Raw genomic sequence first — 26,540 nt, 5'->3', positions numbered from 1 at the left:
AAACCTGAAGAGGTTCCCAGATTAAGTTTGTGATGCTACATTTTATAGGGCATTAAAAGAGATCAGTTCAGAGACACTGAAGTATTTTTAAGTCCAACTGGTGAGGCTGTTGTGACTATTCAAGAAACATGACTCATATTCCTGCTCTAATGGTTCTGTATAGGATTTAAAAAAAAAGATTTGTAGGGGAATGTTCAATGTTATTTCATGATTCAAATGGCAGTTTAGTGACCTTATCACAAAGGCCAGGGAATCGTCCTGCTTCACCTGTCTTTGGAGAGGACAGTGGAGTGAATCTGTCACCCCGCACACAGCTCCCTTTTGGTAACACTTCCCGCGTCGCACATGGGAAACGTGGCCCTTCTGAGGAGGATCCATGCCGGCTCCATTGGAGCCAGCACAACATGGTAAACCTCCCAAGTTGTGAGGGAAGATTACAAGGATGCTTCCACCCCAGTTGCTAGCAGGATATCCGCCAGAAGTCACATGACATTGCATGATGGCCGGCGTAGGGCTCTGTCCCCAAAACAGACTGAAAGCATCCTATGACACTGAATTTCATGAGTGTATTGTGGTTGTGAGTCATGCTTCATTCGGTGTATGCAGATTCCATCATATAAGATACCTTCGAAAAATCCTGCAGATCTCTTGGGAAGACAACCAGCCAAACATCAGAATGCTGGAACACCACTGTGGTTTTCACAGTCATAGTCCAATGCTCAAACTACTAGTCACTAGGATTGTGCAATCAATGAACAACATGTTTCAAAACTCATTACAAAATTAGGGGACACCAGTATTTCATTTCTAGAATGTTTCTAAAGTATAATTAGTGAAAATGTTTGTTACTATAACAGAAGTAACAACATTTCATTACTTTTATGTTATAGTAATTGTACAAGTGAGGAAATTTCAGCGGCTTCTTTCTTCCTCATTTTTACAGCTATTGGAATGAAACTTGCTACAACACCTATTAAAGGAAACCCCGCTATATGCCTGTGAGACGTGGACTGTCTACAGACGTCACATGCAACTCCTGGAATGATTCCATCAGTGTTGCCTCCGGAAAATCCTGAAAATCTTTTAAGAAGAAAAGGGAACAAATGTCAGTGTGCTGAAAGAAGCAAAGACCACCAGCATTGAAGCAATGGTCCTCCACCATCAACTCTGCTGGACCAGCCACATTGTCCGGATGCCCGACCATCGTCTCCCAAAGCAGTTGCTCTACCCTGAACTCAAGAATGGAAAACGGAAAGTTGGTGGACAGGAAAAGAGATTTAAAGATGGCCTCAAAGCCAACCTTAAAAACTCTGGCATAGACACTGAGAACTGGGAAGCACTGGCCCTTGAGTGCTCCAGCTGGAGGTCAGCTGTGACCAACAGTGCTGTAGAATTTGAAGAGGCATGAATGGAGGGTGAAAGAGAGAAATGTGCCAAGAGGAAGGTGTGTCAAGCCAACACTGACCGGGACTGCCTTCCACCTGGAAACCAACGCCCTCACTGCGGGAGAAGATACAGATCAAGAATAGGGCTCCAAAATCACCTACGGACCCACCGTCAGTATACTGATCTTGGAAGACTATCCTTCTTGGACAACGAGGGATCACCTAAGTAAGTAAGTAAGTAAGTAAGTAAGGAAGGAAACAAAAATACAATTCTGATTAAGTCTGACAAAATCCACTACCCTATTTATTTCACCAGTACAATGGAAATGATTGTGCATGAATATTTACTGAATGCCTATAATTTAATTCTTGCAAATAGAAAAATGTATACTGTGTTGAAAGGAGACTTGATATCAGTATGTGAAAGTTCTTTAGCATTATGAACTAGTTTTTTAAGGAAGCAATTTTTTGCAGTCCTCAAACATCCTTCATTAGTTTGCTGTGCTTCCATTGAACATGATAGTCAGCTGAAATATTCTGTCTTCATGGCAATAGAATTCGCCTGACTGGAATGATGTATATCAGTTTTTGCTGTTTGAAAATATTAGTTAATAAAGAGCTTCTGTGACTCGTCTGTGCCATATTATTTCAATATATTTCCAAATGAGGGTCTTCTCTTTCCTCTCACATTCTTCCCAGCTTCAAAGCAGTTTAGACAGCTTGTAACTCACCATCTGTTAAACATTTGAAGATATGGGGACCTGTGCTTGGGAAGCTGCAGGGAACTGCTACCAACAGATGGAGATGTTGTCATTTTTATCCGGAAAACATCTGTCCTTCCCATTCTCCCTGCCAACCACTCTGTCTCCAAAGAGTAGGAAAGGAAACACATCACACAGTGACAGCTTTCACTTTTCAAAGGTATCTGTATGGTTAATACTCATAAAACAGAGACAGAAGACCAATTTATAGTGAGACATTTGGGAAGTAGAAGAACACTGAGAAGAAAGTAGAAATATGGGTTTTCAACAACAACAACCCAGTGATACGGTAAATATCATCAGATGCTAACAGCTATGTTGGACCCTCTGGATGGTGTGAAAATACTTAATAATTCCAGCTTCCTGATTACTCAAAAACATCCATATCTCCCATATTGTAGAAATACTAGAACCCCTTATATGTGTATTTGAAGTCAGGCATGCTTCTCAAGAGAGCCAGCATGATATCGTGGTTTGCATGTTGGGCTAGGGCCCAGTCAATTTTAAGTTGTGAATTTTAATCTGCATTTTATCAGTGGATTTTAACTTGTATTTTAATTCTGTGTATCTTGTTGTATATCTTTCAATAGTGTTTTATCTCTTGTTTTAATGATGTTGTATCCCACCTTGAGCTACAGGGAAAGAAGGATATTGTTGTTGTTGTTGTTGTTGTTGTTGTTGTTGTTGTTGTTGTTTCTACAGAGCCAGATATAGTGGACTCCCTTTCAGTTACTCCAGGGAGTCCACATAGCACCTAGCTGAATTTGCAGAAGTTCTGCATCCAGCCATTAATATAGATCAAGAGGAAACAAGATTTATTCCAGAGCCTCCTGGAAATGCCAGTGATATTATTATTATTATTATTATTATTATTATTATCAACAACAACAATAACAATAACAAGAATTTTATTTTTGTACCCTGCCTCCATCTCCCCAAAGGGACTCGGGGCAGCATACATGGGGCCAAGCCCAATCAAACACAGTTTAAAATGTAACACATTAAAATACATTAATAACAGTATAAAGCAAAATAAAATAACAACATTATTACAATATATAAAACATGTGTAGAAACCAACAACTAATAACAAATTCAATATATCATCAGGGTGGGTGGACTGGTGCAACAATAATTTAAAGGATAGGCTAATGAGTAAGGATAAGAGCAATAGTAAATTGTGAGGACAAGATTTTGGGTCCTAGAGTTTAATAGGTGTGGACAGCTGGATTGGGCTGCATCTGGCCTGACCCACACTTGAAACCTCCAATAGCCATACCACCATGGGGCTGGCAACAGGCAGCTCCCAGCCAGAGGCTTTCTGGTAGTGCCATTTTTGCCGATGTCACACCAGGTTGCACATCCATGTTAGCAGAAATGCCATGTCATCAGCAAGTTGCCATCAATACAATAGCAGAGGCCCCAATTCAGCCTTTAATGGATTGGTTATGTGAAAACCACAAAGGCACCAGTGATGCTGATGGGACTGCATCGGGAAAGCTTTGGAAAGCTTTAATCAAAATTACTCAAGTAAGTGTAAACATAACCCAAGGCTCTAGGGATTAGGGTTCAAATTCCCAGCCACTCATGGACACCCCAATGGATAAGCTTGGACAAGTCACATTCTCTCAGTCTCAAACGAAAACCATCCTAAGCCATCCTAATAAAACTTGACAAAAACAACCTATCATAGGGGTTGTTGTAGGTTTTTTCGTGCTATATGGCCATGGTCTAGAGGCATTCCTAATGCCTCTAGACCATGGCCATATAGCCCGAAAAAACCCTACAACAACCCAGTGATTCCAGCCATGAATTTATTTATTTATTTATTATTTGCACTTGTTAACCGCCACTCTCAAGCCCGAAGGCGACTCGTGGCGGTGTACAGAACATAGAACACAAAGGACAACAGGTTACAATAAATCAGGACCACAACACACATCTTACTAATACACAGCTACTTAACTAAAAATCCGCTTCGTCTTGTTTAGGGTCATAATCAATCTCGTAGTCATGGTCCATTCCGGTGGTCATTCCAAAAACATAGCACTTAGTTGAAGGCCTTCTCAAAGAGCCAGGTTTTCAGGCCCTTGCGGAAGGCCATGAGGGAAGGCGCCTGTCTGATTTCAGCAGGGAGGGAGTTCCACAGCCGGGGGGCCACCACCGAGAAGGCCCACTCTCTTGTCCCCGCCAGGCGTGCCTGTGAGGCAGGCGGGACCGAGAGAAGGGCCTCCCCGGATGATCTTAAGGTCCTCGTGGGCTCGTAGGCCGAGATGCGGTTCTCAAGGTATTTTGGGCCGGAACCGTTTAGGGCTTTGTAGGATAACACCAGCACCTTAAATTGGGCCCGGTAGCTAATCGGCAGCCAGTGGAGCTGGGACAGCAAGGGCGTTGTGTGCTCCCTGCGTCCCGCTCCGGTTAACAACATGGCTGCCGCACGCTGGACTAGCTGGAGCTTCCGGGCCGTCTTCAAGGGCAGCCCCATGTAGAGAGCGTTGCAGTAGTCGAGGCGGGATGTGACCAAAGCGTGTACCACCGTGGCCAAGTCAGACTTCCCAAGATACGGGCGCAGCTGGCGCACGAGCCGAAGCTGTGCAAATGCTCCCCTGGTCACCGCCGAAACCTGGGGATCCAGGCTCAGTGATGAGTCCAGGGTCACACCCAAGCTGCGAACCTGTGCCTTCAAGGGGAGTGCGACCCCGTCCAGCACGGGCTGTAACCCTATACCCTGTTCGGCCTTGCGACTGACCAGGAGTACCTCTGTCTTGTCTGGATTTAATTTCAGTTTGTTCGCCCTCATCCAGACCGTCACAGCGGCCAGGCACCGGTTCAGGACTTCGACAGCCTCCTTAGTAGCAGGTGGAAAGGAGTGACAGAGTTGGACGTCATCTGCGTACAGATGACACCGCACCCCGAAACTCCGGATGATCTCACCCAGCGGCTTCATGTAGATGTTAAACAGCATGGGGGACAGTATGGAGCCCTGAGGAACACCACAGGTCAACGGCTGTGGTGTTGAACAGGAGCCCCCCAATAACACCTTCTGGGTACGACCCTCCAGAAATGACTGGAGCCACCGCAAAGCGGTGCCTCCAAGGCCCATCTCTGCAAGGCGTCCCAGAAGAATACCATGGTCGACAGTATCGAAGGCCGCTGAGAGGTCCAGGAGCACCAACAGGGACACACTCCCCCTGTCTAGCTCCCGGCGGAGATCATCCACTAAGGCGACCAAGACCGTCTCGGTACCATGTCCCGGTCTGAAGCCAGACTGTGCCGGATCCAGATAATCCGTGTCTCTCAAGAATACCTGGAGTTGTGAGGCCACCACGCTTTCCATGACTTTGCCCAAGAAGGGAAGATTGGAAACAGGCCGAAAGTTGTCAAATTTGGTGGGGTCCAGTGATGGTTTCTTCAACAGCGGCTTTATAATAGCCTGTTTTAGGCTCGCTGGAATCGTGCCTTCCCGAAGGGAGGCATTAACCACCACTGTTACCCACTCAGCCAATCCCCCTCTGGCCTCTTTCAGAAGCCAGGATGGGCAGGGGTCTAGGATGGACGTGGTAGGCCTCATTCCTCCAAGTATCTTGTCCACATCCTCGGGTTTCACAAACTGAAAAGAATCCATCAAAATAGGACAAGCAGGTGCTTGTGTCACATCCACCGAGACTGCATTTAATGTGGCGTCCAGCCCAGAACGGATCAAAGCGACTTTGTCTGCGAAGAACCGAGCAAATGCTTCACAGCGCGTGGCCGAGTTGTCAGGGCTCCCACCTGAGGTAGGGGGAGTTAAAAGACCTCTGACAATCTGAAACAACTCCGCCGGACGGTTTTTTGCAGACGCAATAGTGGCCGCAAAGAAAGTTTTCTTTGCGGCTTTTATTGCCGCGGCATATGCCCTTAGAAAGGACACAAACCGTGCTCGATTTGGCTCGCTTGGGTCCGAGCGCCACACGCTCTCTAGTTCCCTCTTCCTTCGCTTCATCGCTGCCAGCTCCTCAGTGAACCAAGGAGCTGGTTTAGCTCGGTTACTTGAGAGGGGACGTTCCGGAGCGATCCTGTCAATTGCCCTGGTCATCTCCCCATTCCAGAGAGCGACCAAGGCCTCGACATGGTCACCTACCGAGGTAGCGGGGAACTCCCCAAGAGCCATCAGGAATCCGTTCGGATCCATAAGCCTCCTGGGGCGGACCATCTTAATGGGTCCTCCACCTTTGCGGAGGTTAGGGGGCGCAGTGAGCCTAAATCTGATCAGGAAGTGGTCGGTCCATGGCAACGGAGAGATAGACAGCTCCTCCACACCGCCACCTTGCTCCCATCCCTGGCAGAAGACCAAGTCCAATGTGTGTCCAGCACAGTGGGTGGGGCCAGTTATTTGTTGGGACAGCCCCATGGTTGCCATGGCAGACATGAAGTCCTGAGCCGCTCCTGTGAGGGTTGCCTCGGCATGGATGTTGAAGTCCCCCAGCACAAGAAGCCGTTGGGACTCCACCACCAGGCTCGAGACCACCCCCGCTAGCTCAGGCAGGGAGACTGTAGTGCAGCGAGGTGGACGGTACACTACAAGAATCCCTATTCTGTCCCGGTCACCCACCCTCAGGTGGACGCATTCAAAATTTGTGGTCTGCGGGATGGGACTCCTGGTCAGATGGATGGAATCTCTATAGACCACTGCGACCCCGCCTCCCCGTCCTCCGGCTCTTGGTTGGTGTTGCACGGAGAAACCTGGAGGACAAAGCTGGGAGAGATTTACGCCCCCCGCTTCATCCAGCCAGGTCTCCGTGATGCACGCCAGATCTGCCCGCTCCTCCAGGATTAAATCCTGGATCCAGGTCGTTTTTCCGTTGACAGATCTGGCGTTCAACAACACCACCTTCAAACCGGAGGGCCCGCTCACCTGGTTACACCAATTTACCTTAGGAGACCGGTTGGGGGTTGTTAATGTGGATAAGCGGTCCGAATTAGGCCGAATTCGAGGTCTCCTTTTCCCGCATCTCCTCCTTCCCACCACGACCTCTATGGGGGCCCCTCGGCTAATGGAACACCTCCCCCCCTCCATGCCACAATCTAAAGACAAGATCTTGCTTTCTGCTTTGTTCGTTGTTTGATTTTTCGGTCCTTGGCCATATCCTTTCTTCCCCTCTACCCCCCTCCCCACCTCATTTTTATTTACAGGGTCCAACCCACCTCCTCTCTTGTCCCTTACACTATACAATAGTAACAAGGATAGTACACAAAGGGGGATGGGGGACCACATGGATAACAGCTATACAGGTGGTGTTCGATGTTCCGGCCACACCAATCGAATAGTTCATAAAGTGCACAAGTAAAGTGCTAGGTCTAAAGTGCAATAAGTGCCCTATATTGATTGGACGGTAGCTACAGTAGCTAAAATGCGGCACGGAGGGACAGGGAAGGGGCGAAAGTGCTAGTGCAGTTGGCGGCAAGGCAGGCGCCTTAAAGTGCTTTCTTACGTAAAGTGCTATTTTTCGTATTTATATCACATTATCAACCGATATAAGCCCAGGAATGTGCAAGCTGATGGTATATAATCACCCTCCTATGGGGCTGAGAGATGGCAAGTTAGCTCAAAGCTGTTGTGACCCAGATGGAGTCTCTAGACGGTTGGAATGAAGCGGATGGGGGCTTCCAGGGGTGGCAACTCGGCAGTGGGACAGCACTGTTGGTCGATTACAGTAATTACAGTAATTACACACTCTGTACTAACACAGAGAGGGCCGGCCCAAGGTCTACACAAGGCCAGCGCTAAAGGTCTACACAGAGGTCTACCCAAAAGGTCTGCACCGAGGTCTACACAGAGAAGGCCAACACAATATAAGGTCTACACAATATAAGGTCTACACAAAAAGGTCGGCACAAAATGTCTACCCAGGGGTCCGCACAGGGACAGTCAGACCCTCCGCAGTCTCGTCGCTGTGTCCAGATGGAAGAGTGGGACGGCCGTTCAGATGGTCTAGGCGGTGGTGTGGCCTATGCGGCTCCCAGCGATGGCGGCTGTGGTGGTTTCGGCTGGGCGATGGCGGCCGCAGATAAGCAGCAAGCTGGTGGTGATAGCGGCCGCAGCAGCTGCGGTGACGGCAATGGTCCGGCCTGGTGGCAGGTGCGGCCTTGCTGGCGATGTCTGCGGTCTAGTGGGCGATGTAGAGGCCTCCTTGCAGATTGCTGAGTCACACCCCACTGGAGGAGGCCTGGGCTGCTGGCTACTCACAAGGAGTCCTGGGAGCAGGCTGGAGATCTTTATTGCCCCTTCACAGCAAGCACAGCAGCCTTCAACAAGCTATCATAGATTCACCTTAGGGTCACCCTACATTAGAAATTACTTAAGATACACAACCATAACACATCTTAAAATGTAGGCTCATGACACATCCAGAAGTGGAATAGATGGATTATTTCCCTGAACAGGGAAGCAATGTGTGAGAGACAGACATTTAGATATTTTCTCGTACAGAAGAAATATCTCTTAGACATGGCATTTTATAATGTTAAACATGAACACATTTAAAGTAAAATAATAATTTTCTTCTTGGAGCATTGGAAATAATGAATGTTCAAAACAGAAATATAGTAACTTTGTATATCCAAAAGTATGTCTGACAACAGACTTTTAAAAAATTGAATTCCCCAACCACACCCAGTTAAAATGGCATTTTCTGCTTTAAATAACCAGCTGGGAATCATTTCACCTTAAATTTCTGTTCTTCACTTACAAATGTGTCAGGCTTAATGTACTGGGAGTATTTTTATGTCTTTCTTTCAGGCTGGCTTAACCAAGTCTCTGTGCTATTTATAAGGCAGGAGTATGCTGTTATTGTGCACCCTTTTCACATTTCCTAGCTACATAATGGATTTTTGAAATGAATATTTAAAGTGAAGTTCTCATTCCTTTAATTTTCCAGATTTTTGGTTTCACTTACAAAATCAAAGTACTTAAGGCTAATACTGACAGCTTCAGTGTGCTGAATTCAGAATGACTCATAGACATACATATATACTTTGAATCCCTCCCCCTCCCCACAGATTTTTCTTCCTCATTGTTATCAATATCATCATCAGCTTGGCCATATTAACATATTTATATTTCACTCTTATCCAAAGATGTCATTTGACTGGTGAAATTCTTATTAATACTAAACATATAGTAACTTCACATCACAGTGAATAAAAAGTAGTGTGCATTATACTAAAAAAAAAAAAACAGATGTGAGAGGTGTGGATTAAGCAAAAAAGTTCTGGACTCCAAATGCTATATTCATGTATTGTTGTAGACTATAGCTAATGGGGACAGCAATCCACCAGCATCTGGAGGTTTACATGTTCCCATGTACGAGTACTTTCAATCTGCCTGTCTACTCTGAATCATTATTTGTCCTCCTTTTAATCCATCTCAATCTGTACATGTTAAATACAGTAAAATGCTTAAAAAGTCATCTGAAATATATAAATTCTAAATGAAATACATTTAATAATTATATACACACAGAGAGAGATAGGAACACATATATATGAAATTCTATTGCATCATGCCATTAAAATAATTCACACATGGTGACTAACAGCATCATTAAAAACACATTAAGCAATTAAACTATTAAAACCCAGACTTGAAGAATTTAAACAGTAAATCTATTAAAAGCAGGCATGAGTAAACATTTTACAATGTTAATATGAGCTATGTCCAATCACTTAGGTATACATTAGTGATAGTAAAGCTATCCACATGGGAGTTATTTAAAATATCTTCCCTTCCTTTCAAAATATACAATCTTTCTAAAGGAAAGATGGACAGCACCAAAAAATAAGGAATGTTTCCCATCTATGCCACCTTGGGTCCAACTCTGAGAGAAAGGTGGCATACAAATGCAATAGAGTTCCCCGTGAGCCATCATGGAGTTCCCCGTGAGCCAAATAAATAAAATATACTACTACTATTGGGGTGAAGGGGGTCATCAAAATAAAAATTAGGTGACATCAATAAGTCATCAAAACAATTTTTTTGCTTCAGAAAAAGAATCTGGAAAGATGTCTCATGTTTTAAGGAGTTTCACGCTTCATTCTCTTATGTCACAACCACTTCTCCCTGCGAGCCCTCTTTCTGGTCACCTGGGGCCCCCATTCTAATATCAGTAGACATGATCATGATGTATTGTCGAAGGCTTTCATGGCTGGAATATAGCATGATCATGATGGCTCACGGGGAACTCCATGACCAACAGCGAGCAGCATTGAGCATCTGGATGGTGGATTGGCCAAAGTTGACCCAATCCAAAGCTGTGAAATGCTCCAGAGTTTCTGGTAATTCCAGGAGATCACCCAATTTTGCTTGCAAAGATGATTTACCAAGGATAACCCATGGTGCTTACCAGAAATACAGGAATGTCATGAAGACAGCCAGGAGTCAACTTAAGGTGAGCCCAGGATTTCATGCCCATGTAGACTCAACTTAAGTCTACTTCTTTGGTCTCATTTTCTCAGTTCATATCTAAGGTGCTACAAGATTTCTTTGCATGCTGCTATTCCAGACTAATATTGTTACATCTTTAAATTATGCTGGTGTACATTGAATTACACAAGCAGTGATAACTTCTAAAAGGTTCAGCAAATGTGGCACCTTTATCTGTGTTGCACATGCAGTGTTATTCCAAATATAACAATTGTGCAATCTGATGAACTTCCTGAAGTTCCAACTTCCATGTTTCCTAGTTCCTCAACTTAACTTGGTGATTGGGAAAGGACTATGCTGTTGTGTAACAGGTTAACTCGAGGCATTGCCTACTACTGAATGATTAAGTAAAGATAAAGATTTCCCCCTGACATTAAGTTCAGTCATGTCCAACTCTGGGAGTTGGTGCTCATCTCCATTTCTAAGCTGAAAAGCTGACATCATCCATAGACACCTTCAAGGTCACGTGGCCAGCATGGCTGCCAGGAGCGCCATTACCTTCCCACCAGAGCAGTACCTATTGATCTACTCACATTTGCATGTTTTCAAACTGCTAGGTTGGCAGAAGCTGGGGGTAACAGTGGGAGCTCAAGCCGCTCCCCGGATTCAAACCTGAGCTCAGAAACTCAGTACTTTAACCCACTGCACCACCGAGGGCTGAATGATTACCCATATATATTTCCAGCATACTATAAATCCAGCATACCAATAAATTTGTAGTATTCAGCTCTTAAAAAACATATTGTCTGGATTTTTATCCATTTTTCTTACATGTACAGGTTTTCTCTGATATTAAGGCTAGTTGTGCCCGACTCTGGGGGGTGGTGCTCAACTCCATTTCTAAGCCAAAGAGCCAGCATTGTCCGTAGACGCCTCCTAGGTCATGTGGCCAGCATGACTGCATGGAGTGCCGTTACCTTCCCACCAGAGTGGTATCTATTGATCTACTCACATTTGCATGTTTTCAAACTGCTAGGTTGACAGAAGCTGGGCCTAAGAGCAGGAGCTTACCCCATTCCCTGAATTCGGACTGCCAACCTTTCTGTCAGTAAGTTTCATAGCTTAGAAGTTTAACCTGCTGTGCTACCATGGGGCCCTATCTTATGCAATAAGCAGAAATTACTATGCCTTGTGAAATTAAAGTTGCTTCTCTTAAAGTAACATCATGAGATGGGATGGATTCCTACACCCCCACCCCTGGAAATATAAGAAGCACGAGTCTGCAAATATATGTCTATTTACTCTCTGCAATATTCAGAGGAGCTGTCATATCAATAGAAACACCAGGGTTAAAATGCAGAGTTTTATAACACTTTATAACTTTCTGTAAAGCCATAAATGTTATATGTGGGTCCCAACACTGTTATTCTGACCCTCGGATTGCCAGACACCATGGACTGTCCTTTATTCTGGGCAACATAAAAATAACGGTTCAGAATAGGAGGGTTTTGATGAACATGACACATATACCTAGTCTTAGGTGTGTGGGAATCTGTCTTTTGTGTGCACAATACATTATTTCTAATTATAATCCCATTTTAGGAAAATAGACACAAACAAACATAAGAAAATTATTATCACACGACAGAGGATTTTATTTATTTATTTATTTACTTCATTTGTTGACCGCCGTTCTCAGCCCTAGGGCGACTCACGGCGGTGTACAACATGTAAAAAACAGTTTACAATAAAGGCAGAACACAAAGAAATAACAGTATAACTATCAATGCATAACACTAATATAACTACACTAAATCATCCGCGCCGTCTCATCATAGAATCGTCAACCAATCTCGTAATCCGTATTCCGTTCCAGTCGTCATTGCCAATTGTCGTAGCGCTTAGTTAAACGCCTTCTCAAATAACCATGTCTTTAGGCTCTTGCGGAATGACATAAGGGAGGGCGCCTGTCTGATGTCTACAGGGAGGGTGTTCCACAGCCGGGGGGCCACCACCGAGAAGGCCCTATCTCTCGTCCCCGCCAGACGTGCCTGTGAGGCAGGCGGGATCGAGAGAAGGGCCTCCCCAGATGATCTCAAGGCCCTCGTGGGCTCGTAGGCCAAGATGCGGTCGGAAAGGTATTTTGGGCCGGAACCGTTTAGGGCTTTGTAGGCCAACACCAGCACCTTAAATTGGGCCCGGTAGCATATCGGCAGCCAGTGGAGCTGGAACAACAAGGGCGTTGTGTGCTCCCTGCATCCCGCTCCTGTTAGTAACATGGCTGCCGCGCGCTGGACTAGCTGAAGCTTCCGGGCCATCTTCAAGGGCAGCCCCACGTAGAGAGCGTTGCAGTAGTCAAGGCGGGATGTGACCAGAGCGTGTACCACCGTGGCCAAGTCAGACTTCCCAAGGTACGGGCGCAGCTGGCGCACGAGCCTAAGCTGTGCAAATGCTCCCCTGGTCACCGCTGAAACCTGGGGATCCAGGCTCAACGATGAATCCAGGATCACACCCAAGCTGCGAACCTGCGCCTTCAAGGGGAGTGCGACCCCATCCAGCACAGGCTGTAACCCTATACCCTGTTCGGCCTTGCGACTGACCAGGAGTACCTCCGTCTTGTCTGGATTTAATTTCAGTTTGTTCGCCCTCATCCAGACCGTTACAGCGGCCAGGCACCAGTTCAGGACCTCGACAGCCTCCTTAGTAGCAGGTGGAAAGGAGTGACAGAGTTGGACATCATCTGCGTACAGATGACACCGCACCCTGAAACTCCGGATGATCGCACCCAGCAGCTTCATGTAGATGTTAAACAGCATGGGGGACAGTATAGAGCCCTGTGGAACCCCACAGGACAAAGGCTGTGGTGTTGAACAGGTGTCCCCCAATGACACCTTCTGGGTGCGGCCTTCCAGAAATGACTGGAGCCACTGCAGGACAGTGCCCCCGAGACCCATTTCTGCAAGGGGCCCCAGAAGGATACCGTGGTCGACGGTATCGAAGGCCGCTGAGAGGTCCAGGAGCACCAACAGGGACACACTCCCCCTGTCTAGCTCCCGGCACAGATCATCCACTAAGGCGACCAAGACCGTCTCAGTTCCATGTCCTGGTCTGAAACCAGACTGTGCCGAATCCAGATAATCCGTGTCTCTCAGGAATACCTGAAGTTGTGCGGCCACCACGCTTTCCATGACTTTGCCCAAAAAGGGGAGATTGGAAACAGGCCGAAAGTTGTCAAATTTAGTGGGGTCCAATGATGGTTTCTTCAACAGCGGTTTTATAATAGTTTGTTTTAAGCTATTAAGGATAGAGTCAAATTGTCAACTTTGAGTGTGTCTTCCTTTGATCAAATTCAATATTTTACAGAGAGAGAGAGAGAAAGGAAAACACCAGAAAATATCATCACACATGCCGGAGCAAGCCGAAAACAGGAATTTGTTGATTAAATTTTTCTTGTCTTTATTAGTCTGAGTTTATTGTTTGGGTGTATTTACCAAGATGCAATAACACACTTCACTATGGGTCAAATCCCAAAGTCTTAACACAAACAAAGCCTTATATTGATTTCATGTTGAATAAATAGAGCTAAAGTTACAATTTAACAATTTCCTGGATTCTTCCCCCCCCCCCCCAAAAAAAAAAAGAACTACAAGTGTTGTTGAAAGTTCAGAACTTTTCAAAACATTATTCACTGCTATGGTCAATTAATTGCCAGTCCCTCCTGAAAATATACCTGAAATGAGTTCTACTTAACTTTTATGTGAAAGCCAGTCTATCTGTCTGTCTGTCTGTCTGTCTGTCTATCTATCTATCTATCTATCTATCTATCTATCTATCTATCTATCTATCTATCTAATCAATCCACCCATCCATCCATCCATCCATCCATCCATCTATCTGTCCATCTAACTATGAACCATCTAGGACTCGAAGATTGTCTGGGGATGCCCTGCTCTCAACCCCACCTTATTCGCAGATGCGTTTGGCGGGGACGAGAGACAGGGCCTTCTCAGTGGTGGCCCCTTGGCTGTGGAATGCCCTTTCTAGGGATATTAGATCAGCCCCCTCTCTCTTAACATTTCACAAAAAAGTAAAAACCTGGCTTTTTGAGCAAGCATTTGCAAATGCAGTTTAACAGGCAAATATAGATCTACGGAACGACTGGACAATGCGACTGGAAAATGATTTTAGTAAGGAGACCCTGAAGATTTATGTTTTTATTGATTTGTACAGTTTTATTTTTTATATCCTAATGTTTTAAATTGTATTTTATATTGTTGTGGGCATCGAACTGTGCCGACTGTAAACCGCCTTGAGTCACCTCCGGGCTGAGAAAGGCAGAATATTAATATGGCAAATATAAATAAATAAATAAATAAATAAATAAATAAATAAATAAACTATTTATCTCTATCTAGGAGCCTCCAGTTTACAATCAACAGGTTGGTGGTTCAAATCTGGGGAGCAGGGTAAGCTCTCATCTGTCAAGCTCTAGCTTCTCATGTGGGGACATGAGAGAAGCCTCCCACAGGATGGAAAAACATCAATCACCTGGGCATCCCCTGGACGATGTCCTTGCAGACTGCCAATTCTCTCTCATCAGAAGTGACTTGCAATTTCTCAAGCCATTTCTGACACAAAAAACTAGCTAGATAGATAGCTATTATCTATTTGTTGATTTTGTGTGTGTGTGTGTGTGTGTTACTAAAACACTCATATGAAGACTTTGTAGTGCCTGGAACTGTTTTTGCTTTGAAAATAGGTGAATAATAAGAGCCACAAAAGAATTATATAAAATAATATGTGGTGTGAAGACCATAAAACAGGAATTGAAGATTATCTATTGAAGCTCAATGAAAGAAGATCCAGGACAGATAAAAGTACTTTATTTTAATAAAATGCATAGTAAAAACATCCTGCCACAATGCATACTGATAGTTATCACCTTGAAGAGCTCTAGGAAAGTGATTAGATAAATTCACTGACATGGTTGCTAGGCCTTCAATGTCAACTGTATATCAATTGCTGGAGCTAATATGAAAGGTGCAATTGCCTGATTTCCTTCTGATGGGCTTTCCGAAAGCAGCTGTCTGGTTGTTATGTGAAGAAAATGCTGGACTACATGGCCATTGTCATGATTCAACATTGCTCCTCCTGTGACCATATGTGATACATGCATCATTATGTATTTATGTGTTCCTTCACTGCTCCAGGATCCTTGGAGCGGTGAGGGCAACCACATGCGCACTAGACCTTTGCCCATTGTGGCTTATAAAACTTGCCGGAGAAGGGTGGCCAGTTGGTTGTCAAAGATAATAAATGCTTCATTGGAGCAAGGGCAAATTCTTTTATGCCTAAAACAGGCATAAAACAGTTTTGGGACTGCTCTTAAAAAAAGGCGTCTCTTGATTCATCAATACTGAACAACTATCGGCCAATCTCAAATCTCCCTTTTCTGGGCAGGGTTCTGGAGCAAGTGGTTGGTGACTCAGCAGACTGGTAAAAGTGTTTCCCATTAAGACCCGTCGCAAACTAGGCTCCTGCGGGAGCAAACCTTGCCAGCACGACCCTGACGTCATGAGACTCCGCCTCTCGCCCCGCCCCTTTCTCCGCCCCTTTCTCCGTGCCAGCGTGGTTTTTCCTTTGCTAGGGCAGCATTGCCAGCGTACTCTCTCAGTTGGCAAAATTCAACTGAGAGAGAACGCTGGCAATACTGCCCTAGCAAAGGAAAAACCAGTGGTTTTCTTCTCTAGCACAGAGAAAGGGGCGGAGAAAGGGGCGGAGAGAGAGGCGCAGTCTCATGACGTCAAGGACGTGCTCGCAAGGTTTGCTCCCGCAGGAGCCTAGTTTGCAGCGGCTCTTTAAGTCACAGACACTGCTTCCAGAAACCAGAGTGTGCTTGCACCTTACCTTATCTTCGGAGGCTGATAACTGAGTAAAAGGAACATTGGCAACTTCAACTGAGCTGCAGAGGTCTTCAGTCAGCCTCTAATTTGGCTGTTATGTACCTTCAAGCCATTTCCCTACGACACTGTCGCAGGGTTTTCTAGGGCTAAGTGTGTGGCTTGCCAGTTGGTTTCCATTGCAAAGTGGGGGACTGAATCCTGGTTTCCAGAGCCATAGTCCAATGGTCAAACACTGCACCATGCGGATTATTGCATTTTATTGTCAACATAGTATAGTCACCACTTTCCAAATTTGCTCCCCAAATGCTCTTGTACTTCTGACATCTCTGAGGATGTTTTTATCCCAAAGAATTCAAGATACTGTATTAAACTTATCTCCTTCATTCTACCTATTGTTATCTCTTCAGAACAATCCTGTGATGTACATTATGCTGAGAAACTGGCTGGGAAAGAAGGTAATGAGAGTTCATAAGTAAATAGGATAGGATATGATCCAGGATTTCTCCATTTCTATAGAATTTCCATATGTTATTACTCAATGAATACTAATCAAAGTATTCAAAATGTAGCTCCTTCACAAATGACACTGGGAATGCATATGGGAAAACATAATACTTTGAACCCTATTCAGCTGTTGAATAATCCTAGCAAATTTAGCCATCATTGTGAAGAAAAATGTTTCTATTGAAATTCAAATAAAGTGAGAGAGAAAGGGGGGGGGATTTTGAAAAGTTTCCACCAACTGTTTAAAAAAACAGTTGTTAAAGCAGTGTGGGTTGAATGAGGGAGAACCACTTAATCGGTTTTGAAGCTACCTTAGAAGTCCCCAATGACTCTCCCAAGTTTGCAAGTTGGAGGGAGGTACAATTGGAATCTAAAAGACCATTTAAGTACAATAAGCCTGTCAACCATTGTGTGATTCCTAAACTACATTATTTTCCAACTGCATTTTAAGGATGCAGAACTTATCAATAGAGCAGTCTGAAATCTATACTAAACTGAAATTATAGCTGAAAATGTATGCTCATCTATTATATTATAAAGCACAACATCTCAGCCAGCCTACTTAATAAATAAGAGGCTAAATAGTCCCATTTATTTATTTATTTATTTATTTGATGCACTTATTAACCGCCATTCTCAGCCCATAAGGGCGACTCATGGCGGTGTACAGTACACATAAAAGACAATTACAAAAAGCCAGTTTCAACAACATATAACTACACAACAATTACAGACTACACTAAAAATCCGCTTCGTCTCTTAGTGGAATCATAGCCAGTCTCATATTCCTTGTTCCATTCCAATTCTCATTACCGTAATGTCTAGCACTTAATTGAATGCTCTCTCGAACAGCCATGTCTTAAGGCTTTTTCGAAAGGACAAGAGGGAGGGCGCCTGTCTGATGTGTGCGGGGAGAGTGTTCCACAGCCGGGGGGCCACCACCGAGAAGGCCCTCTCCCTCGTCCCCGCCAGCCGTGCCTGAGAGGCAGGCGGGATCGAGAGGAGGGCCTCCCCAGATGATCTCAAGGTCCTCGTGGGCTCGTAGGCCAAGATGCGGTCAGAAAAATCTTATAGAAAAATCATAAAGTTACGTGTCTGTGCAGTTTGCTTCCACCACCCCCTTACTGCAATGACAGGAAAGAACAATCAATTGCATACACTAACCAATGTGAAATACAATGTATAAAGAAGAATTTCCAGGAATTTCTCTCTCAATAATTCCTATACATCAAAATAAAGCACATTGACTTCATGTGGCCCCATTGCCTATCTTTTAACAAATAAGAGTATAGTGGTTTTGGCCTAGAATCCTAGAGCCCAGTGTTTGAATGCCTTCTTGACCATGATAATAATTGGATGATTTTTAGTAAACCATATTCTCAATCTCAAAAAGGCAATGAAAAGCATCCTAACAAATCATGTCAGGAAAATTAAGTGATAGCTTTGCCTTAGGGTCTCCATAAGTTGGAAATGTCTTGAAGGCACACAGCAACTATTTCCACAGCAATATTGAACTTGGTGTTTTTGCCAACCATTCCACAAATCATTTTTTCTGATGTAAAGTCAGAAGTGAAGGGAGCATGGACCTCTAAGGTTTGTGCACATTAGCTAAAAAAATGGAACTCACCATAAATCCACAACACACTGGAGCTTCCAGTAATTTTCTCAGGTCTTTAAAGTTTAATCCAATTTTTCCTCATCTCAGGAAAAAAAATAAGAGATATTCTGGAATTTGCCAGAAACTCTGGACTTTGTGTCAATTTGAATAGCTGGACTGGGTCTGTTCTGGCCCAATCCTCTGTCAAGATGCTCACTGTCACTCTCCACTGTCCAGGGAGCTCCCAAAATGCTGTCAGGTCCACTATCCATACGGAACACTTCCAACCTGTGTGTATTCGTGTGGGGAAAAGTGGTCGGATCTTTCCCATGCCATTGCCTCAACACTCAGACAGCAACAGAACTCCATATGTGTTCCTGTCCATCAGACATCAGAGAACCATCAATGCAACTAGGAAGGTGTGGAGATCAGCTCCATTCTTTGTGGACATGAGAGCTCCTCTGTTAATATGATAATGGAGCACCCACAATTGTTAGGATTTCATACAGAACGGGTGGGAGTGGTGACAGTAACACAGAATGTGAGGTGATGATCCAGTAGGGTCAATGCACTGTCTGCCCAGTTAAATTATGTGGAAGCCAACTTGCAACTAAATTAGATAAGGTTAGATGTGTATGACCACCTCCAGGGCCTGTCTACAGCATTTCCATTATTTGGCTGGGAGCAGATTTAACAGCCAACATGTAATCACCCTGTGTGTACAAAACCTTATCCTATCAACTTCATTCTTTCCATTCACTACAAGGTCCCTAATTGTATCTATTATCCAGAGGACTGATATGGAAAAGGTTGCCTTGTTTCCTTCAGAGACATTATCCACACAGCCAGACATCAGAAACTACATATCATCATGAGGCCACCCCGCCTGTTGAATTGGTATTGCTCATTTGAGTTGTTGTTGAAGAAGAAACAGTAACAAGAAGTAGAAAATGGTACTAAAGCAAAAGTCTATTTGAGAAACTGGGACAAAAAGAAATTGGATGTGGGTGGGGAGAGTGAATGATCTCATCATGCCAAGGTTGCTTTGGAGAAAAAGAAATGATTAATTTCAACCACAAAAGTGAAATGGGAGAACACTCAGTGCAGTCCTAATGGATATAAAAAGGAAGATGGGTGTGCAAGCATCTCTTGAACTGGCAGAATATAATGTAAAATGACAGAAAGGCCACTGTTGAGACATATAAGGTGAATACTTAAAAGTAGCAAGAGAAGTGAATATAAAACATAAGATTTCCATTAGCCAAACTAAATGTGCTCAGATCATGTGACCTCCCATTTTGCCATAGATCAAACAATACATCATTTTTCATAACAAGGGTGAGAAGAATAAAAAGAGCTTCTTTTATTTGTACAGAGCAGGTTTCTGGAGGAGGAGGGGAAGGATAATTTTCAATTTAAAGGGGAGGGAACTCTCCAAAACATTTGTGAGGTCTTAAGATAGCAAAGTAAATGTTTGCATTTTTATAGAAAATGTTAGGCATTCACCCTCTAAGTCTTGTAATTGGTTCATAAAAATCCATGTTACATGAAATGAAGTGTGTATGTATGTGCCTTCAAGTAACGTATTGATAAATGTTGTAGGGATTTATTATTAAGAAAGTTAGGGGTTGTTCTGCCAGTTCCTTCCTCTGAACCATCACCTACAGCACCTGGTATTATTTGGTGGTCTACAATACAAGTACTAAACACAGCTCTCTCTGCTTAGCTTCCAATATTAGGCAGGATCTAGTGCCTTTAAGATCCTGAAATAATTTAGGTATTCACAAAATCCATGCATACACTGGATCTTGACACAGTCACATTTAAAAGAGACTAATTGAAACCAGTGATACTCAAGTTAAACAACCAAGGTGTAGGGATGAGAGGAATATTTGAAAATATGACAAAAATGGGCAACATTTCTTGGGTGTTGGGAAAAGCTGACCAGAATATTTACAGTCCAGGACTATGCATAACTTTGTGTATCAAGTGTTCTTTGGTGTACTATTTCCTTAGAATCATTAAAAACAGGATTTTTTTTCTGTGCAAAAATATCATGTGAGAATTTTGTGAAGAATAAGTCTTCAAAGACTGCAGGATTTTTGTAGATTCCTGCTGTGAGAAGATTGCTAAAAAATGTTGCATCCTTTCAGAATAAAATAACAAAGAATTACATTCCTACTCTGGTTACATCCAGACAGCAAGTTTTATGTCAGCAGAACTAGCTTCCTATTCATGTCATCTAACTTGCTTTTTTGGAGCTTAAACACCTCCAAACATTTCACACCCATAAACAAGAATTCAAGCTCAAACATTTAGCCGCAAAGCACACAAATCTCAATCCAAAATAAGAAGGAAGTTGTGAGAACTGTAACATTCTTATCAAAACCAAAATAACACAGATTTCCCACTCCTTCCTCATATATCGACATTGTGGCTGTTAGCTATGTATGAAATCAGTAAATAAAGATAAAGTCTGTGAAATGAGAAATACCAGTATTCTCTGAAGAAATGGACAGACAAGGCATCTGTGTAGAAAAATTAACTGAGGATGACCTCTTGATGGAACAGTGAGCTCTTTGGAATAATCGTGTTATTTGGTTCTCAAGAAGTAATCAAATCTCAGGTTTTTGCTAACGTGTTGTTTTCCTAGGGGATGAATGGAAATGTAATCATACGTGGGGAAGACTCACTGAAATCAATGAAACTTCGACATACTTATTTCCTTATTTCTTTCCCACAGTCTCATACTTTTTCAGATGCTTTTCAGAAACAATTTCTTCTGAAGTCAGGTGCAAGGTTTCTTTTTTTAAAAAAAGGAGAAAAAGGATTGTGCATTTCAACATTCCTAATGTTCACAGTTTAAATTATAAAGCATTTAATAGTTTAAAAACATTTATATTTATATTTTTGCTGATCTAAAAGCATAAGAGGAGACTACAAACTCAGTAATGCAGTACAATTAGCATTGTCCATTGCTGTCAAGAAATTGAAACTATAGATAGTTGAGACATTCGCATCACAAAATAAAAGTGGAATGATAGGAAAATGGAATGGTAGTACTTTCATGTGTGGAGAGCTGGACTGGTTCAAATTAGAATCAGTATGGCCATCCACACAAACTCTGAAGTGTGGGGTCTCTCTGGAATTTTGGGGAAACTCCAGAATATTCACTGACTTCTGCTAATGTAGGGTAAATTGGTTAGGGTCTAGAAGTCCTTAGATGTTGAATGGACATCCTGGTCACGGTACAGATTAAATCAATTATGTAAGTTTTAATCCATAATGTTTTCTAGCAATGTAGGGATTCAGGAAGGGTTGCAGTGGAGTTTCTGAAATGCAGTTCATGAATATCACAATTTCCAAAATGATTATAATCATTTTCATTGTCACTGAGCAGTACTAGCCATATACATCACAATCAATTTCACAAAACTACAATTTAACAAGCACATGTTTGAACTGCTAGTTCAGGTCATCCTAGGAAATTAGATATAGCATAGTTGTGCCAATCTGGCACAGCAAGTGCAGCAAAGTGTATACATGCATAAAAATTCTCTTTTATAGATTTTTTTTTCATCCTGGATGCTGTTTTTTTGTATTTTAAAATATTATCAGATAAATGATTATGGAACATTAATAGATAGAAAGTATTGCACTGTATGCAACAAATGCTTGCAAAGGTATGTCTACTTAAATAAAATAATTTTTTTAAAAATCAGACCTAAAAGTTAAAATTTCAGATGTTGTTCTGTATTTCACCATCTCACTATAAGCCTGTACTGATCTAATCTATAAATGTGATCATGATGGGCTTCAGTTTATCTGCCACCATTTACTCATGCTTACAATGATTGTAAATGATGATGGGAATAAGGCAATAAATACATACCAACGATTTGGCCAGGTAAATCACTATAGACTATTTGCTGTAATGTCAAGGGTTTCCCCCCAGCTTCCTCTTCATTGCTTCCAATCACTTCAGAGTATTTAGGTCCAGGCAATTGTTCATCATCAGCACACCCCATCATTTTTCATCTTTCTGTTCAGTTCGCTCCACAATGAACATTTTCTTGAAGGCCACATACTCTTCTTATGGCACATTTGTATCTCTAAGACAGTTCTAGAAAGCGGTGCTTTTAGACCCTCATTAAGGTTTTACAGAGTATATTTTGAATCTTTTGAAAATATTGTTGACAGAGATTATTATCCGCAGCAGCATTGTTTTGACCAAATATGCTATCTACCTCACACAATTGGAAAAACAGAAGTTTGGAACTGTTTTTTCTCCTTTTTGAATACTAATTTTAATCGAAAGAAGAAAAATAATAATACATCTATAATAAAATGAGCAAAAAAAAATCATAGTTCTACGTCTTAAGAGAAAAAAAACATACTGAACTACTTTCTAATTAATATTACTACTGCAAATTACAATAAAAACTTATAAACACATTATAAATACACGCACACACAATTTATACACAAAACATTCACACTAAAACAAGACTAACAAACTTAAAAATTAGTCTACAGCCCCCTCTCTGTCTGATTTTTTAAAGTTCTAAGTAGTTTGTTCCCTTTAAGAAATATTGTAGAATCACATTTCTACACTTAATGTATTACTATGTCACAAATCTCATAACTGATGAATCCTCCCATCATTGTTACAACATATTAATCAATAAATCCCAAATTTCTCTCCAAATGTGACAAATATTTCTCTTCTATTAGCCTAGTCAATTTGTCCATCTCAATCTGGTTAGTTGTTATCATAAACACAACTTCTGTTTTCCATTTAATTTTTCATCCACATAGGAGATCCTCTTCTTCTTCACTCCCCTTTTGATGCTTATTGATGTTGCCATGGCATCTCTTCCTTAGTACAACCCAGTCATTAATCTACCATTTTACAAAATTAGTCACTGCTTCTCTATGCAGATTTTTAGATTGGCCTGTAGCTAAATCTGTGGATAGATCTTATCAACTTCCTTGCAGAAACCTTTATGTAAAAGCTTCATAGGGTTTTTCTCCGATCTTACTGCCTACTTCTGAATTCTGAATTCAGATTTCACCAAATTCTAGTCTAGTCAGCTTTGCTAATCAAGTATGTATTTCTTTCATTGCTAATATAAATTCTTTTTAAAATAAATCTCAATTCACCCAAAATGTGGATTAGGCCAATTTGTTGCAAACAAATTATTATTATTATTATTATTATTATTATTGACACAAAAGCACAGTATGTCACAGCAAACGAGATCTATATGCTGGATTTTGTATCACAAAATCACAAGTCGAACACTTCCCAAGCGTCTAGGACTGTGTGATGTATTTTCGAATGATGCGCGCAGATCCAAGTAAGGTGGCCTTTTGCAGTTGACAGATCATGATTTGGTCGACGTTTATTGTTTCCAAATGCCGGCTGAGATCTTTTGGCAAGGCACCCAGTGCACCAATGACCACTGGGGCCACCTGTACTGGTTTATGCCAGAGCCTTTGAGGTCTTGATAGTGGCTGAGTTTTTCCTGTTGTTTTTCCTCAATGCGACTGTCACCTGGTATGGTGACATCAATAATCCGGACTTTTTTCTTTTCCACAGTCGTGATGCCTGTTGTGTTGTGTTCCAAAACTTTGTCAGTCTGGATTCAAAAGTCCCACAGTATTTTTGCATGTTCATTTTCCACGACCTTTGTGGGTTTATGATCTCACCAATTCTTTACTGCTGGCAGGTGGTACTTGTGACATAAGTTCCAGCGAATCATCTGGGCCAAAGAGTTGTGTCTTTGTTTGTAGTCCGTCTGGGCGATTTTCTTGCAACAGCTGATGATATGATCCATGGTTTCATCAGTTTCCTTGCACAGTCTGCATTTTGGGTCATCCACTGATTTTTCAATCCTGGCCTTAATTGCATTGGTTCTGATGGCTTGGTCCTGGGCTGCAAGAATCAGGCCTTCTGTCTCCTACTTCAGGGTTCCATTCATGAGCCATAACCAGGTCTTCTCCTTGTCAACATTTCCTTCAATCTTTTCAAGGAACTGCTTTGTTGTGCCAGCTGTCAGCTCTTGTTTGAAGTGCAGTTTTCTTGTACTGACTCTTTGTCTGCTGTGTTTTGAGATGTTTCCGATTATTGACTTCAATTAAAGCAGGATCTTGGCTTTCCTTGACATATTTTGCCAGGGCATGTTTTTTCCTTCTTCAACTGCTTGTTTGACTTGTAAAAGCCCTCTGTCCCCAGACATTCTAGGCATATAGAGCCGGTCAACATCACTGCGAGGATGTAATGAATTATGAATGGTCATGAGTTTTCTTGTTTTTCTGTTCAAATTGCCCAGGTCTGCCTGTGTCCAGTTTATGATGCCAGCAGTATATCTTATGACAGGTATGGCCCAAGTGTTTATGGCCTTGATGGTATTGCCTCCATTGAGCTTGCTTTTGAGAATTCTTCTGACCCTTTGAATGTATTCTTTGCTGACCACCGTTTTCACATGTTCATGTTTGATGTTGTCCAATTGTAGTATGCCCAGATATTTATAGGCCTCTGGCTGGTGACACTTGATTATTATTATTATTATTATTATTATTATTATTATTATTATTTGAAACACAACAAGATGAGCCCACAGCAGACACTCTTCTGGCTTTTGTATTGGATCACACATCGGGCACTTCCCAAGTGTCTAAGACTGTGTGATGTATTGGGAAAATAATGTGTACAGATCCCAGTAAGGTCGCCTTTTGCAGCTGGCAAATGGTAATCTTGTCAGCGCCGATTGTGTTTAAGTGCAGGCCAAGGTCTTTAGGCACTGCACCCAGTGTGCTGATCACCACCGGGACCACATTATCCTGGGTGATGATCGAGCCAGTATAAACCTCTTTAGAGTTTGTTTCACCATATTTAAATGAGTTAGGTGCACTTAGTTCTACTTATCAGTTGAGATCACTCTGGCTTGGTTGAACATGCAGGTAGTTTACACTACCGCCAGCATAACTCTCAATATCATAGAAGCAGTTAACCCCCTGCCAATGACAAGGTAGTACCCGATGGGGGGTTTCTGTTGTTGTTGTTGTTGTTGTTGTTGTTGTTGTTATGTTTATTTATACCCCGAGTTTTCTCTCTACAAGGAGACACAAAGCGACTAATAATCTGCAAAAGTTCTCATTTTAAAATGGCAATTAAGCATTGCTTTTGTTGAGAGTTACAGCCATCACACTGAGACAGGTTTTTTTTTTTCTGGCCCCTATCTAACCTTTGGTGGCCAAGGCTAAATCAAGTGCCTTGGCAAGACATCAAAGGCAAAAACTGGATCTTTATGAAAGGCTTCCACTTCTACTTTGCCTGGAAGTATGTCACCACTGCTCCAAAATATCTCAAAACTGGTTATTATCCAGAGGTGGCGACTTCTCTCCCAAGAGCTTATCAGGGAAGAAGTTCATAGTCCACCATCTTGTCCCGTCCTGTGGGACTGTTCTCTAAACCTCTAATTTACTTCATGAGTTACCCTTTATACCAGGCATGGACAAACTTCAGCCCTCCAGGTGTTTACCGGTTTTTAGGAATTGTGGGAGTTGAAGTCCAAAACACCTGGAGGGCCAAAGTTTGTCAATGTCTTCTTTATGCAGACCTTAAAATTGGCTCAATAATATTCTAATTATTTCAATTAGAACCCTAATGGGCTCTTCAGCCTGTTTTATTAATTTCCTTTTGAAGTCTTGCTGAAGAGGTGACATCTGATAATCTGAAACTCTTTCCATATTAGGACAAGGGACAGGGTCTTCTGAGCGGTGGCCCCACGCCTGTGAAACTCGCTCTCAAGCAAGATCAGGTCAGCTTCTTCCCTCCTTTCTTTCAGGAAGAAGATTGAATCATGGCTCTGGGACCAGGCCTTTGGAAAGCAAGCATGACAGCACCTTAGATGTTGAAATTGGCTATATGGTTGATGACAGTGGTTTTAATGTGTTTTTAACTTAATGGTTTATTTACTGTTT

The sequence above is a fragment of the Anolis sagrei genome, chromosome 4, assembly GCF_037176765.1.
Source record: "Anolis sagrei isolate rAnoSag1 chromosome 4, rAnoSag1.mat, whole genome shotgun sequence".
In the NCBI taxonomy this organism is placed as follows: domain Eukaryota; kingdom Metazoa; phylum Chordata; class Lepidosauria; order Squamata; family Dactyloidae; genus Anolis; species Anolis sagrei.
This window is presented reverse-complemented; position numbering follows the sequence as displayed.